Source organism: Citrus clementina, unplaced genomic scaffold (genome assembly GCF_000493195.1).
Source record: "Citrus clementina cultivar Clemenules unplaced genomic scaffold, Citrus_clementina_v1.0 scaffold_9, whole genome shotgun sequence".
Lineage (NCBI taxonomy): Eukaryota > Viridiplantae > Streptophyta > Magnoliopsida > Sapindales > Rutaceae > Citrus > Citrus x clementina.
The window spans coordinates 6514967-6531965 of NW_006261964.1; the positions used below are offsets into that span (position 1 = coordinate 6514967).

The window sequence follows — 16999 nt, forward strand, 5'->3', positions numbered from 1 at the left end:
GGATTTGGATCACATGCATCTTGAGTCAGATCTGACCCATTACCAACCCTACTATTGTTCACTTCATTGATGACATGTCCAAGGTAAATAATATGTTGGCTTCTATGTGACAGAGACATAATCGTAACTATAAATTAAACATAAATATTTTGTTAAAATAAAAAAATAAAAAAACAGATCATGAATCTCTTAAGAATCTAGACATTCAAATCTGTCTTTCTCAATTTTTTTTGTAATCCTTTTGCCAAAACTTGATATAAGCTTATTAAATATGTTCGCCTTTTATAGTCGTTATCTAGTCATTTTCGAAAAATCTAGTCACTTTAAAGTGTTGGATTGAACCATTTAGTTAGAGTTTGTTTGGCGTTGACTTTAAAGTGTTCAAGGTCACCTAAACTTGTACATATACGTATACTGTTTAGTGGCTGCTTGTTGATATAATTCCGGCGGGAAAAAAATGGTTACCCCTGAAATACCGAAATAAATGTTTTAAAATTAGAAAAAAATCGATCAGTTTATATGAGAAAAAAACTTAAAACTGAAAAAAATCATAAAATATAAAGAAATTTATAATTTAAAACTATAAAAATAAAACCTAACCAAGAACCGAATTATAATTTGTAAAAAAAAAAAGATTCAATTTGACTCAGAACTACCGAACTGTGCCAACCCTTAGATGTAATAGTTTACAAATTTATAGTGTCAATTTCTTTTCAATATTAGATTATTGCTAAAAATTTTGTGGTTTGTATTATATAATTTATATTTTTAGGTTTGATCAAATGTCCTTATTTAACTTTGATAGTGTACAAAACTTTGACACAAATCCATAATTATTGACCTCATCAAATCTAATGGTAGAAAAAGTGAATGAGTTGGCAGCACTTAATGTTACTTTTTTTTTAATCTCTACTTCACATGTCATATATATATTAATTAGTTGTATTATTTTTAAAGTATTCTAAAATTTCTTCGACTACTAAGTTTAGGATTTTGACACGCTCAAAAGTGTATTACTCCTAAGTATAAGAGTGTCTAGTTATAATACAACCCGGTGAGTCCGGGGTCGAACCACAGAGAATTTTAAATCTAATAATCAATTTGAAACTAAGAAAATTAATTGTGGGGAAAAGAAATTATTTGAAATCAATTTAAAAATATGCTAAGGTTCGGGATCCACTCTCTATTTTCAAACTATAATTTTAATACTCTCTCATTTATATTTTTCCTCACTTTTACCAGTTAATTATTATATCATTTAATTCTATGTGTGTGGATAAATATGGAATAAAGTACCTAATGTGTCACACTATATTAATGTGCTGACATTGTGTCAAAATACCATACAGATCCTAAAGAAATTTATAAATTAACATGACATAAAAAATAACTTGAAAAGAATAAAATAAACTTTAAAACTCATTTGAGAAAATAATAAATTTAATAGTTTGAAACATTGAGTTTCACCCTTCACCTCAGCTTAATAAAATTAGCCACTCATATTGAAAGAAAACACAACACTCCATTTATTTAATAAACTTTTGAAATACGTTACAAGAAAGTTGATTACACAACAAAAGAAGGAAAAGACACAATTCCTCAGCTGCACTCTATTCTCTTTCGGCTTAAGCTCTCTCTACTCAGCTCTCTAACTTCTCCCTTCCTCGTTCACTGCATTTCCTTGCCTATAATAGGCAAGGAATTCATTATCTTTATTTATTTTATTATTATTATATATATATATGTACATTGAAATGTGTAATGGTCCTGACCATCACGAGCAACCAAAGTGGTTGCCTTTTGTTCTTTTTTATTTTTATTTATTTTTTGATTACATGTCCTTAATAATGCTTCCAAATTGCTCCAGCAGTCATTCTTTATTCCCGCTTTCAATTCCAATTCCATCTTTATTCCTGAAAAATATTTACAAGATAAAAATTAACATATTGCGAATTAATTTAACATAAAAATATATTTGGGGAGTATTAAGATAATTTAGAAATAATGAGCGCATTAATCGACACAATAAGTGTAAAACTAATAATTTTATCTTTATTACACGTACACTTTTTGGTGTTAATCAGATTTAAATTCTCTTTTAATATAATCTCTCCAAAACTTTGCATGAAATTATGACAGATGTCATTTAATTTTTTCTAAGAGTATGATTTAATTTACTTTGAGCTTATTAAACACCAAAATACACCGTTTTATAAGTGGCTAACTAAAATTTTAAAACTAACAAAGGTTAGCTCATAAGAAAACTATTTCTTCTCCCTTTTCTGTCATCGGCATGATTTGTTCAATTATTTTTATCCTTTTTTTAATCGCCTTTTCTCATGTTTATTGTTCACACGCATAAACTTTGATATAAACTTCGATATTATTAAAAGTTGTCACACATCGATTATTCATTATACATATAATGTACCTTGACGTATTCAACATTCAATTATCAAGCTAGCTTAAAGATATTAATTGAAAAATAATAGAGTTAAATTAAAATAAACTACGTAAATTTCGAATTATCTATTTAAGACAATGCCAGACCCAGATATTGTTTGAGGTATTCTGTCGTGTGGATCTCTCTCTTCTTTCTTCCATTTTTGTGGTGAAAGCCTGACTATAAGATTCTGAAGCTTTTTGCTTCTAAATTAATTAGTGTGAACAAACAAATATTAATTGATCGATATGTCGAGCAAAATGAGAGTAGCAGTGATCGGTGGGGGAATGAGTGGGCTTGTTTCAGCTTATGTTCTTGCAAAAGCAGGAGTTGAAGTCGTGTTATACGAGAAGGAGAATTCCCTCGGCGGCCATGCAAAAACTGTCACCATCGATGGTGTTGATTTGGTTTCATGCTCTTCAATCATGTAAGTGTTACTCTAACTTCCTTAATTTGCCTCTCTTTACATTGATGTTATTGGTAGAATCAAAAGTTTGAATCTATAGACAACCATTAATTCAATAATTAATGTGATGCATTTTTCTTCCATGTAAAGTGTAACTAGTGTAAGCTCTAAAGCTCTCGTATATACACTCTTGTGAATAATATATTTTCTCTTTGGTTATATTGCTCTCTCTTCTCTCCAACTTTTCTGCAAGCATTTTAGCTTAGCTAGTAAAGAAGTTTAAGGCTTACTTAGCAACTTTTGGGTAAGAGTTATTTAAGTGCTGCACGGGGTCTGCTGCGTAAAATATTCATCCCGTGACAGTACGATTAGTTAAGTGGTTTTTGAAAATATCTTTTAGTTATCTACCCTTATTTCATCCCAAATGTGGTTGCAGATCTAGGAAAACGATTCACCATGTGCTAAATTATAAAATGACAAGACGTAAAAACTAAAATTTTAGGGGTTAACAAATTTATAAATGTTATTTTAATACATTTAATGGGGGCTAAAAATTAAATAATAACAATAAAATCAACCATATGCTTTACTATGAGTTTTTTTTTAAATTAAAGTGCGAGTTTTTATAATTTTCAAAGTTAAAATTTAAATTTTGTGAGTCTATGAAATTATTTTTATCAATTTAACTGAGGTTAATTAGTAACTCAATTAATTTTCTCTTTATTTTTTCAAAATTATTTTTTTTAGTGGAGCTTAAACCCCCACACTAATTATGAAGTTGATCTGTCTTTGTCTTAATGGAAAGTGGGGATGAAAAAATAATAATAATAATTTAGACTTTGTCCACCTCCTTTTTTTTTTTTTCAAGTTGAGTTGTTGAATTAAGATTCCGTGTGATATGACAGGTAGAGTATCCAAATATGATGGAGTTTCTAGAGAGTTTAGGAGTTGATATGGGGACATCGGATATGTCATTTTCAGTGAGCTTAGACAAAGGCCAAGGCTATGAATGGGGTACAAGAAATGGTTTGTCCAGTTTGTTTGCACAGAAGAAGAATGTGCTCAATCCTTACTTTTGGCAAATGCTTAGGGAAATGATGAAGTTCAAAGATGATGTACTCAGGTCAGCTCTTCTCCTTTTTTATTTGGATTGTTTATTTATTTATTTATTTACTCTGTCTAAGCTCTAAATATGACTTATTTTAAGATACTCATAGATTTTATGGATTTTTTTTAAATACTACTTATTTTAAGGTATTCCATCTTATAAAAAGAAGTGAATTTTTTATTATAATTTAAAGTTTAAAGTTTATTTTTTATCTGTGATATTCTCATTTTGTTAAAATGAAGATTTACTTATTAGAAAAAAAAATTATGTGTGTATATATAAAATATAATTTTTAAGTATAAATACCCTCATTTTTTTAATGCAGACACATTATTAAATTATAGAGTTTAATAAATTTATTTTTTAATGAATTATAAAACTGTGCAATTTAAAAAAAATATAAATCTTAACTCTATTAAATTTTATTGTTTGAGAATGTGTCCGTGTGAAAAAAGAAAAATGAGTGCATCACGCTAGAGAAAACTATATATATATACATACGGACACAAATTTTAAACCGTGAGATTTAATAAAGTTAATATTTATATTCTTTTAAACCAGTGGGTTTGAGTGCGTATTCCCATTAAAAATAATTACAGGATTCTGAACCCGAATAATAAGAGGAAGAAGAAGAATCGCAAAATTATTGCCTTTGACAGCCCTAGGGTTGGAGGTGTGGGTGTTTTGTTTACACTGACGCAATAATTCTTTCTGCCCAACGCATCCTTCGAAAATTGACAGTACGGCTCCTGTTGTTTTGTGAAAAGTAGTATTAGTTGCCAAAACGTCTCAATTAGGTCCTCTCTGTTTCATGAAAATGAACTTCACATTTCACAAAACGTACATCGTATCTCTTCAGTGGGGTGCCAATTGCAAACGCCTTCCATATGGCTCCTTGTATCAGCAGGAGGCTCATATACAAGCGCAGCCATCTCCAGTAAATTTACCGAACATGCTTGAGGTCAATTTACAGCAAAACCGATTTGACAAATCCGTCCACTCACATGATGTTCGCTACATGCTCGATAAAATGCCTCACCCGGACAAGATTTCTTCGACCACAGTGATTCTAAGGCCATGGACTCCACTGAAGCTTTGGCAAAGTTTTGCTGAATGTGGATTGAGCCTCAAAATGAACATGGACACCTTTATGCTTAGCCTTGCAATCAAAGCTTGTGTGCTGAATGTGTGACTGTTAATTGAGGAGAATCATTACACTGATATACAGTCAAAACCGCTCTTGTGGTTGTGGGTACTACTGCCCTTTAAGTTCCGATGAAACAATAATAAGCATGTTGACATGATTGTTTAACTACTGCAGTGTTTATATTTATCTCTAATACTTGGATAAATGCGTAATGGCAATTCATTTCTGAAACTTGACTTTCCTAGGAGCTACTTACCATCTTCTTTTTTGCATTACAGTTATGTTGAAGAGCTTGAAAACAACCCAGACATTGATCGCAATGAGACCTTGGGGCATTTTATAAAGTCACGCGGCTACTCCGAATTATTTCTAAAGGCTTATCTTGTAGGTTGCTAAAGCATTATATATTGTCATTTAATTGAGCTTTTTACGCTCCATCGTGGAGATCATTCCCTTATTTTCTTCCTTACTAGCAGAAATCATAATGTTGTTTGTAGATTCCAATTTGTAGTTCAGTATGGTCCTGCCCTTCAGATGGAGCTATGAGATTTTCTGCATTCTCTGTTCTGTCGTTTTGCCGTCTGTTTCAGGTACATTTTCTTTGAAAGGAGATAAGTGTTGGATATAATAACTGTTTTCCTGATTTTGGCTTGATTGTCTCTGCAGCTCTTTGGCCACCCACAATGTGTTACTGTTAGAAGGCACTCTCATTCTCAGATCGATAAGGTTTCTTTTTATTTTTGGCACCACAAATTATCTACCTTATGTGAATGCAAGTTAAACTATGTGTTTCTGGGAATTTTTTTAATTTTTTTTTCAAAATATTAATTTTAAAAAAAGGTCAGCGAACAACTTAAGAGCTGGGGCATTCAAATAAGAACGAGTTATGAGGTGTATTCTGTTTTTCCAGCTGATGAAGGTTAGCAGTTAAATTTTTTATTTAGATTTATAATAATGAAGTTAAGACAATGCTGAACTAAAATTTGTGGCAGTCTGATATATAAGTATTGGCTGCTAATAGGCGAGCCTATCACAAGATATAGAGGCTTTAGTATTTTGAAAGCTTGAAAGCTTCTTTATGACTGAAATTTCTAGCCATGGAATGCTAGATATAAAAGTTGCAGAAGAAGAAATTTAAATCATTGAAGGCATTGTTAATAAATTCTTGCAGGTTGCTCTATAGTCTGTGTGAATGGTTCCCAAGAATTTTACAATGGCTGTGTAATGGCTGTTCATGCCCCAGATGCTTTAAGAATACTAGGGAACCAAGCAACATTTGATGAAACGAGAATACTTGGCGCTTTCCGCTATGTGTACAGGTAATGTCTTCTACTACCATCCGTCATTGTTCATCGATTAGGTGCTATTCAATTAAAGAATGATTTTCTCTTACAACTGGATCTATGATTCTCAAAGATATTGTAAAAGTGTCTCAAGTTCCAAGTATTTCGAAAACAATCAATTTTGACAGTGGGCTGGTGCTCATGATCCACCAAGTATTGTCAACTCTTGGTTCACCATTAACTTCTTAACTTGTGGAATTTTGTCATCTATTATACTAAAATGTTCAATCATTATTAATTTGCTATTGGCAGAGATGTTTTCCTTCATCGTGACAAAAATTTCATGCCCCAAAACCCAGCAGCATGGAGTGCTTGGAACTTCGTGGGGAGTACAAATGGTAAAATATGTTTGACATATTGGCTCAATGTGCTTCAGGTATGTAACATGTTTAGTTTGGGTAAAGCGAATTTGTAGCTCTAGTTTAGGTAAAGTGAACTCGTATTAACGACTTGATACTGTTTCAGAATATGTGGATGTTGTTCTCTCCCGATTTAGCCTCTGCTTTAGTTGATCAAACAAGAAACTTACCAAGGGCCTAGCCGAGTAGGTTTCAAGTAGTTTTAGCGTGCCCACCCCTCCACTTTTTCAAAATAGTTAAAGAAATAAATGAAAAAACAAGAAAATTATTGATTTTTGTTTACAATGGCAGCAATAAATCATTCCTGAAACAAATAATGAAATTGATTATCATACATCATTTCTCAAATGAACAATGAAATACAATATCTGCTTTTGCAATGTTGGCCAATAAATGAGCTGACTCTGAGGAAATGATTTATTCTTCTGCTGTTTACTTTCTCAAAATAGCCATTGGAATGCTTGACATTGCAGAATATTGGTGAAACGAGTATGCCTTTTCTTGCAACACTTAATCCAGATCGTACTCCTTAAAATACCTTGCTCAAATGGTCAACTGGCCATTCAGTCCCTTCTGTTGCTGCATCAAAAGCTTCACTTGAGTTTCATCGTATTCAAGGGAAGAGAGGAATTTGGTATAGTGGAGTCTATCAGGGTGAGCATTTACTTCATGGAAGCAGATGAAGAGTACGAAAATTTCTAAAGCAGATGTTGTGGTTCAATATGTTAAATTGCAACATAAGTTTACTAGTCATTTTTCAGAGTTCTTATGTCCTGGAATAATCAGATTGGATTCACAGTTACAGATTATCATTATCTACAGCAGATGTTGTGGTTGAATATGTTAAATTGCAACATCAGTTTACTTGTCATTGTTCAGAGCTCTTAGGTCTTAGAATAATCAGATTAGATTCATAGTTACAGATCATCTCAGTAATTTCATTTTTCTTCCTAATATTTCAGGTTATGGCTTCCCTGAGGATGGACTAAAGGTACCTATTAGTTTCCTCTTAAATTTATTATTCATACGCGAGATATTTTCTGACATTTCTGACAAATTTATTTTATATAAAAATGCATTGAAGCTTTACACTTTACTTAACCATCATAATAATCAAAACAATAGTTTCTTTTTAAAAAGGTTTTTTCAAATTTTTAGTTAAAATGTTCTCTCTGTCGTGGTCCATAATTTGCTTGCACAATCTATAATTTAGGTGTAAGATGGTCCTTATTTTCTTAAAAGTGTAAACATGCTTCTTTGCAGGTAGGCATGATTGCCGCACATGGTGTGCTTGAAAAAAGTTGTGCTATTTTGGGCAACCCAAAGCAAATGGTACCATCATTGATGGAAAAAGAGGCGCGGCTTTTTGTTGCTAGATTTCTTAGACAATTTATTTCTACCGGCTGCTTCATGTGAGTGCATTCTTATTTCCATATCATTCGGCCTGTTTTTTTCTTCTGCACATATACTTGCTTTTAATTTTATTCTTCCACTTGAAAAATAAGTTTGCACAGAATTAATTATTCTGTCATTAAGATTGTTCTTTTATAGAGATTTACAGCACACATAAAACCATTAAATCAGGAAACTAAATCACTGATTTAAGGAAAGAATAATTTCTAGGTAGATTTTCCTAAAATACATAGATTTGCACCTAAATAGCTATGTTACAGCTAATGACTAATTTACAGCTAATATATAATTACAGCACATATTTTTTCTAATTTTCTAACACTCCCCCTCAAGCTGGTTTGAAGATATCCTCCATAGCCAGCTTGCCAACTAGAAAATTGAACTGTTTTGTGTGTAGTCCTTTGGTAAAGACATCAGCCACTTGTTCTTCAGTAGGAATGTGCTCCATATGAACCAATCCATTATCTATCTTCTCCTTGATGAAATGCTTGTCAACCTCCACATGTTTTGTGCAGTCATAAAGGACTGGATTGTGTGCTATTGAGATTGCTGCCTTGTTGTCACAGTACAACTTCATAGGAGATTATTTTGTCGCTTTTAACTCTTCCAACAGCCTCTTAATCCACATGATCTCACAAATACCATGGGCTACAGCTCTAAATTCAGCCTCAGCACTGCTCCTAGCTACCACATTCTATTTCTTGCTTCTCCATGTAACCAAGTTACCACCTACAAATGAACAGTATCCAGAAGTGGATCTTCGGTCTACTATGCTTCCAACCCAATCTGCGTCTGTGTAGGCTTCAATCTGCAAGTGTCCTTGTGGCTTAAACAGAAGTCCTTTGCCCGGTGTCCCTTTTAGATACTTTAAAATTCTGTAGACAGCTTCAAAGTGTGCCGGTCCTGGGGTATGCATAAATTGGCTAACCATACTAACAGAGAAGGATATATCTAGGCGTGTATGGGATAGATAAATCAATCTCCCAACAAGTCTCTGATAATGCTCCCTATTCTTCACATTCTCAGCTTCTGCAGGTTGCAGTTTCACATTAGGTTCTATAGGGGTTTCAGCAGGTTTACACCCTAGCATACCTGTCTCGTTTAACAAGTCGATAACATACTTCTTCTGATTTACAAAAGTGCCTTCTCTAGATCTAGCAAACTCCATCCCAAGAAAGTATTTTAATGCCCCGAGATCTTTAATCTCAAACTCCTCAGCCAGTTTCTTTTTTAACTTTGCTAGCTCATCACAATCATCCCCAGTTAACATGATATCATCCACGTATACTATCAAGATAGCTATTTTACCATCATTTGAATGCTTGTAAAACATTGTATGATCAGCTTGACTTTGAATATATGCATAGCGCTTAATCACCTTGCCAAAACGCTCAAACCAAGCTCTTGGTGACTGTTTAAGTCCATACAAGGACTTCTTCAATCCGCACACTCTCCCATTTCCACACCTTTCTTCAAAGCCTGGTGGGGAACTCATATATACCTCCTCCTCAAGGTCTCCATTAAGGAAAGCATTTTTAACGTCCAATTGGTGTAAGGGCCAATTAGAGTTAACAGCAAGAGACAACAGGACCCTAATTGAGTTGATTTTAGCTACCGGAGCAAAGGTCTCTTGGCCAATTAGAGTTAAAACCTTTTGCAACAAGACGGGCTTTGTATCTCTCGACACTCCCATCTGCCTTACTCTTGATAGTAAACACCCATTTGCACCCCACAACCTTTTTTCCATTCGGTAATTCTACCATCTCCCAAGTATCATTCTTCTTCAAGGCATTCATCTCTTCAAACACAGCCAACCTCCAATTCGGATCACCAAGTGCTTCTTGAATATTTCTAGGCACAAGAAGTTTTGAAATGTTTGTAGTGAAAGCTCTATAATTGTCAGAAAGGTTTTGATAGGAAATATATTTGGCAATAGGATGTTTGGTACAGGTTCGGGTTCCTTTTCTAAGGGCAATGGGGAGGTCAAGATCAAGATTCTGTTCAAGAATAACAGGGGCTGGTTCCAAAATAGATTCAGGTGCAGAGTTCTCTTCCCTAGAATCTGATCGTAATGGTAAGTTTAAGTCAGTAATAGGAAAGGAAGAGGAAGGAACAGAAGAAGGATTACCTGAGGCATTTGGATGACCATTGCTTAGGGCTTCCGGTTGACCACGTGCTAGGATAATGGCCTAGCCTCTACAACCTCTAAGGACACCTTTCCTAGAATAAACCACAGGCTCAAGATTGTTTCTATTTTTTTCCATTCGTAGTATTTCTTTTTCCGTCAGACCAATGTCAGATTCGGTTTCTTTAGGCCTAGTTTCCAAGGTTTCTTTTTCAAAAAAGGTATCAAGTAGTGTGCTCGGTAAGGGTTCAGCAATTTCCCAAAAATTTGGTTCAACTATCTTCTCCCCCTGAAGCAAATTTTTGGTAAAGTATGATGTATTTTCCATGAAAGAAACAGCCATAGTGACAAAAAAACGTTTTGTAAGGGGATTAAAGCATTTGTAACCTTTTTTATTGGGTGCATACCCTATAAAAACACATTTTTCAACTCTTGAATCTAATTTAGACCTTAGCCTCTTTGGAGTGTGCACATATGCTGTGCAGCCAAATATTTTCAAAGGTAAGTCAGAATTGATTCTAGATTCTGGGAATACCTTTTTTAAGCAATCCAACAGGGTGATATATTATAAAACTTTGGTAGGCATCCTGTTAATAAGATACGAAACTGTCAGTATAGCATCACCCCATAGATACTTTGGAACATTCATATAAAATATCATGGCTCTAGCTACTTCTAACAAATGCTTGTTCTTACGCTCAGCAATGCCATTTTGTTCAGGTGTGTCGGAACAAGAGGATTGGTGTAAAATTCCTTGTTCATTTAAAAAAGTTTCCAAAACTTTATTAAAATACTCTGTTCCATTGTCAGATCTCAAAATATTAATTTTTGTTTGAAACTGAGTTTCAATCATCCTATAAAATTCTTTAAAAATCTGTTCATCAGATTTTTCTCTCATTAAGTAAACCCAACACAGACGTGTATGATCGTCAATAAAAGTCACAAACCATTTTTTTCCAGAAATTGTGGTCACTTTTGAAGGACCCCAAACATCACTGTGGAATAAATAAAACAGTCTTGAAGCATGATAAGGTTTTGGAATATAAGATTTTCTTTGACTTTTTGCCATTAAACAACTCTCACATTGAAATGATGAAGGATCAATCCCTTTAAATAGCACTGGAAATAAATGTTTTAAATAAGGAAAACTTGGGTGGCCTAAACGACAATGCCAAACCATTATTTGATCACGAGCAGATAAAGAACTAATACTACTTAGCCCTTGAACTATTTTATTACTAAGAAATTTATCCTCGAAATAATAGAGACCATTAATCATCCTAGCACTGCCAATCGTCTTCCCCGAGCTCCGGTCCTGAAAAATGCAATAGGATTCATAGAAAATAACAGAACAGTTAGAGTCTCTAGATAGTTTGCTAACTGACAAGAGATTACAAGCAAGTTTAGGGACATTGAGAACAGATTTAAGATCTACTCTCTCAGAAAGTTTTATAAGGCCTTTTCCTACAATTGGTGAGAAATTACCATCGGCTATCCTAACCTTCTTATTTTCGGGACATGGTGAAAAAGTCTCAAACAAATGTAAGGAATTGGTCATATGGTCGGATGCTCCTGAATCTATTATCCATGGAGCAGATTTAAATTGACAGGATAGAGTATAGAATTTATTACCTGTGTGTGCCACAGAAACACTAGGAACATTGGGTACCGAATTAAATTTTAACAGTGCAAGAAGATGCTCCATCTGCTCTTTGGTGAAGGGGCTGGTCTCAACCTCATTGGCAGTAGGGTTGGCTTGGCCAGCTTTCCCTTTCCAATTTGCAGGTTTCCCATGAATTTTCCAGCAGGTCTCACGGGTATGGCGAGGCTTATGACAAAAATCACACCAAACTTGCTGTTTTTCATCAGATTTGCATTGCCAAATAAGAGCCTTGCTTCCAGTCATGGAGACCAGGGCAGAACCTTCAGCAACCCCAGTTCCCTTCTTGCCAAGCATCACATTCCTCCGACTCTCCTCTCTTCTGATCTCTGAAAAAACGTCACCAATTGAAGGTAGGGGCTGTCTTCCAATAATTCTCCCCCTCACCTCATCAAACTCGACATTCAGTCCAGCCAAAAACTTAAAAATGCGGCCATCCTCTACAGTCTTTTTGTGATGTTGAGCATCCTCGGGAGATTTCCACTCATAGGTGTTGAAAAGGTCAAGGTCTTGCCAAATCCGCTTTAAGGAATTAAAATATTTTGTGACGTTGTGCTCCCCTTGTCGCATCTCTCCGAGTTTGAGGATCAACTCAAAAATCTGTGATTGATTTCCGAGATCAAAATACATCTGATTTACATTCTCCCAAAGCTCTTGTGCCGTTGGATAGCACATATAATTAGAGCTAATATCTTCTTCCATTGAATTCACAAGCCACGTCATCACCATGGAATTCTCGGCATCCCATGTAACATAGGCCGGATCATCCACTGCAGGAGGCTTCTTTTCACCAGTCAAATAGCCCATTTTTCCACGCCCTCTAATATACATCCTAACTGACTGAGACCATCTCAGAAAATTGTCACCATTCAAACGAATTGTGGTGATTTGTACAGAATGAGATTCTGAGGAGGTAGCACTGATTTTTGAAACATCTGTGCTACTAGGATTGTTCATGGAGGATTGAGGGACAGTACTGGAATTGGATGAAGAGTCAGACATGGTTTTAGGGTGCAGGGATCAAAAGGAAGAAAAAAGGAATTCCGGCAAGATATTCTTCCTGCTCTGATACCAACTTGAAAAATAGGTTTGCACAGAATTAATTATTCTGTCATTGAGATTGTTCTTTTATAGAGATTTACAGCACACATAAAACCATTAAATCAGGAAACTAAATCACTGATTTAAGGAAAGAATAATTTCTAGGTAAATTTTCCTAAAATACATAGATTTGCACCTAAATAGCTATGTTACAGCTAATGACTAATTTACAGCTAATATATAATTACAGCACATATTTTTTCTAATTTTCTAACACTTCCAGTATCAGACAATTCCATATTTGTGCTCGGAATCTCAGTTGGAACTTGGTAATTTGCCTTAATGGGATTAAAACCGAAAGAGCGTTCCAGGCTTGAGAGTTTGGAATGCTTGTTTTAGACTGAAAACTTTTGGAAAAATGCTCAGAGCGTCTTTGTGGAACACTGAATATGCAAACTTATGCTTTAAGAACCAAAATCAATTTATTGTTTCTGTTACCATATATATATATATATATTACCAGATCTAATTTTTATTTAATAAATACAGAGATATCTATACAGTGTGCTTTTTGGCTTTATAGTTTGCTGGAGGAAGGAGGCAAGACTTTTACTTTTGAGGGACCCCGGACAAACTGCCCGCTGAAAAGTGCTTTGAGAATTCAGAATCCACATTTTTACTGGAAGGTAATTAATCTTTTTTTACGTTTGACTTTGGGATCATTTGAGAGGGATCACATGCAGGAAAATTATGAATTTAAATCATATAGCATGCAGTATATTATAAGTGGAATTTTACAATCATGTCACTTATTCTAATGCTCAAAATTCTAATGACTGATGAGCCCTAGTTATTGTTGTCAGGTTATGACACAGGCTGATTTAGGCCTTGCTAATTCTTATATAAATGGAGATTTTTCTTTCATTGATAAAGATGAAGGACTTCTAAATCTCTTCCTGGTAGGATGATAGATTTGAATTTAAAAGCAAACTGATTATTCAATATCTACTTGGAGATTTCTCTTTGCTGATATATATTTCAGATTGTGATTGCCAACCAAGGTTTGCATTCTTCCACCTCAAAATTGAACCTGAGGAGGTATTTGTGACTGGTGGACTCTGGGATTATGATATAACTAGTATTTGGTTCTTCAAATCATTTTACATTTAAATATTTTCACCACTGTTGGCTTTAGGGGTTGGTGGTCACCAATGTTCTACACGGCTAGTATTGCATCTGCAAAATACTACTTTCGCCATATTTCAAGGAAAAATACTCTGGCACAAGCTCGCAGGAATATCTCTCATCATTATGATGTGGTAATTTCTTATACTATCAATTTCTCTTGCAAGCCTTGATAAATTTCACAGAAAGGAAGAAAATAAAGATAACCTGCTGTTAGAATATGTAGTTTTTCTGTTAATAAGAATATTCATGTTTTCTTAATGCAAGTATAAGTTTATATGCAGACATGAAAGCATCAGGTTCTATTCAGCTTTCCAAACTGTTTTAAGAAATTCTGCATCACTTGCTATATTTGAAGGAAATTAGCACTGAAATTCATTAATGGAGTTGTATAAAATTGGTGTTTATACTTCATGACACCTATTGTAGGGTAGTGCTAATACAGTATAGTGAGCTAAGGTTGAGGCCATAGGGGGTTTCTGCTGTATGGACTTTTAAGTTTTTTATTTTAACTACTCATATAACAAAAGAGTCCTTATAGTTCCTTTCCGTTTTGTGTTGACAGAGTAATGAACTTTTTTCTCTGTTCTTGGGCAAGTCAATGATGTACTCATGTGCAATATTTAAGATTAGGATCCAACTTTACTTCAAAAACAGAAGTGATCTTCTTTGGTTGTGTACTACAGCTTTAATTCATTTTATGTTTTCACTTTCAAGGGAAAATTGACAATGTTTTGAATATTGATTCTTGCATCCATTTGTTTACAGAGTGAATATGAAGACTTGGATGTTGCACAAATGAGAAAAGTTTCTCTTCTGATTGAGAAAGTGAGTATATACAAATTCATTGAAAAATATTGATGGAAGATGCTTTATTCGTTCTTTACTTTTAACTACTGCAGGCAAGAGTTAATAAGGGGCTTGATGTTCTTGAGATTGGATGTGGGTGGGGAACCTTAGCTATTGAAATAGTCAAGCAAACTGGATGCAAGTACACAGGCATAACCTTGTCTGAGGAGCAACTGAAATATACAGAAACAAAAGTGAAGGAAGCTGGCCTTCAGGTAACTATTTGAGGAATGAGATCAAAGTATTGAAAACGAAGAGCAGTTAACCATTCGATAAACCAAAAACTAGTTGAAATAATTATTATTCATAACCTTATCTGTGCTGTCAGGACCACATCAGATTGTATCTTTGTGATTATCGTCAAATGCCTGAAGTGAAAAAATATGACAGAATTATTTCTTGGTAGGTTCTTTTAACACAGCTAATAATGCATATGACCCCAATGTACCTACCGGCATGACAAGCTTTTGTATTGTCTTTTTTAGCGAGATGATAGAAAATGTTGGTCATGAATACATCGAGGAGTTTTTTGGTTGCTGCGAATCTCTACTGGCTGAACAAGGACTTCTTCTTCTACAGGTATATGTAAAACGGGAAGGAGAAATGTAGAAACTCTAGCCTTTTGGCCGTTTGATCATCAGAACTTTGTGGTTAAAATTGTAAGGCTCAAGTGCCTAATAGTTTGGCATTTGGCTGAGCTGATTTGTATTTTGGTTTAACATTTCTCAAGTTACTAATGGTGAATTTCTGCTTGATACTTGATTCTTTTCAGTTCTCATCAGTACCGGATCAGTGTTATGATGGGCACAGGCTAAGTCCTGGTTTTATAACAGAATATGTTTTCCCTGGAGGATGCTTGCCATCGTTAAATAGAATAACATCGGCCATGACTTCTTCATCCAGATTATGGTAGAGGCTGTAGTTAGCAGTTAGCACAGTTTAAGATTTGGTCTTATGTTTCTTTTTTCTACTAAATTATTCCACTTAATTAATTGAACTTCTGTTGAAACAGTGTGGAGCATCTGGAAAATATAGGAATTCATTTCTACCAAACACGTAGATGTTGGAGAACAAACTTAATGGAAAAACAGAGGTAATAAAAATATGATAGTTGTATTTGTCGTTGTTTCTAGATATTTGTGTTTTTCGCAATAAATAATTTTGTAGAACTTAATATAATTAAATCTACATCTTAATGTTACAAATTTCTTTCTTAGTGAAATTCTTGCTCTGGGATTCAACGAAAAGTTCATTCGGACATGGGAGTATTATTTTGATTATTGTGCTGCCGGATTCAAGTCTCGTACACTCGGAAATTATCAGGTGAGTTCTTATGCTCTAGACTTGGTTTATCTAATTGGTTTATCTAATTGGTTTAATCTTTATATTCTTTAAGCTCTTTCAAATGTACCATTAAAAATTTAGAAGAGTTGTGGATTTTTTTCCTGCAGTTAAATTTATGATTTTCAGGTAATGCACGGAATTATAACTAAAGAAAAAAAATTTCCACGTACTGCAGATTGTATTTTCACATCCCAGCAACGTTGCTGCATTCAGCAATCCACACGAAAGCTTTCCTTCAGCATAGCAATGCTGCCGCATTATATATATATATGTTATAAGTAGACTTTAAAGTACTTTCTTCACGGGCAAACTGGTAATTTCATAATAATATTTGTTATTTTCCAAATAAAAAGAGGGATGTTTCATCTTTAGTTATTAAGCAAAACTCTTGTAAGTTGTTACCTTCAGTGCAAGCCAAGCAACTTTTAGCTTCTTCTTTGGCAATGACAGATGAGATTTTTTTTTCTTTTTTAACTGTTTTCTAGTATTTTATGAGCTGCTTTAATTTTGAAGTATTGTGAGAATGGAGCTTGACCATCTGAATCAATAATGTTATGTATCTAAGATACACTGTTT

The 16999-nt window shown here is 34.2% G+C and overlaps 1 pseudogene; it reads left to right on the forward strand.

Annotated features, from left to right (window-relative positions):
• Positions 1-5221: 5221 nt before the first annotated feature.
• On the forward strand, positions 5222-16999 carry LOC18032438 (annotated as a pseudogene).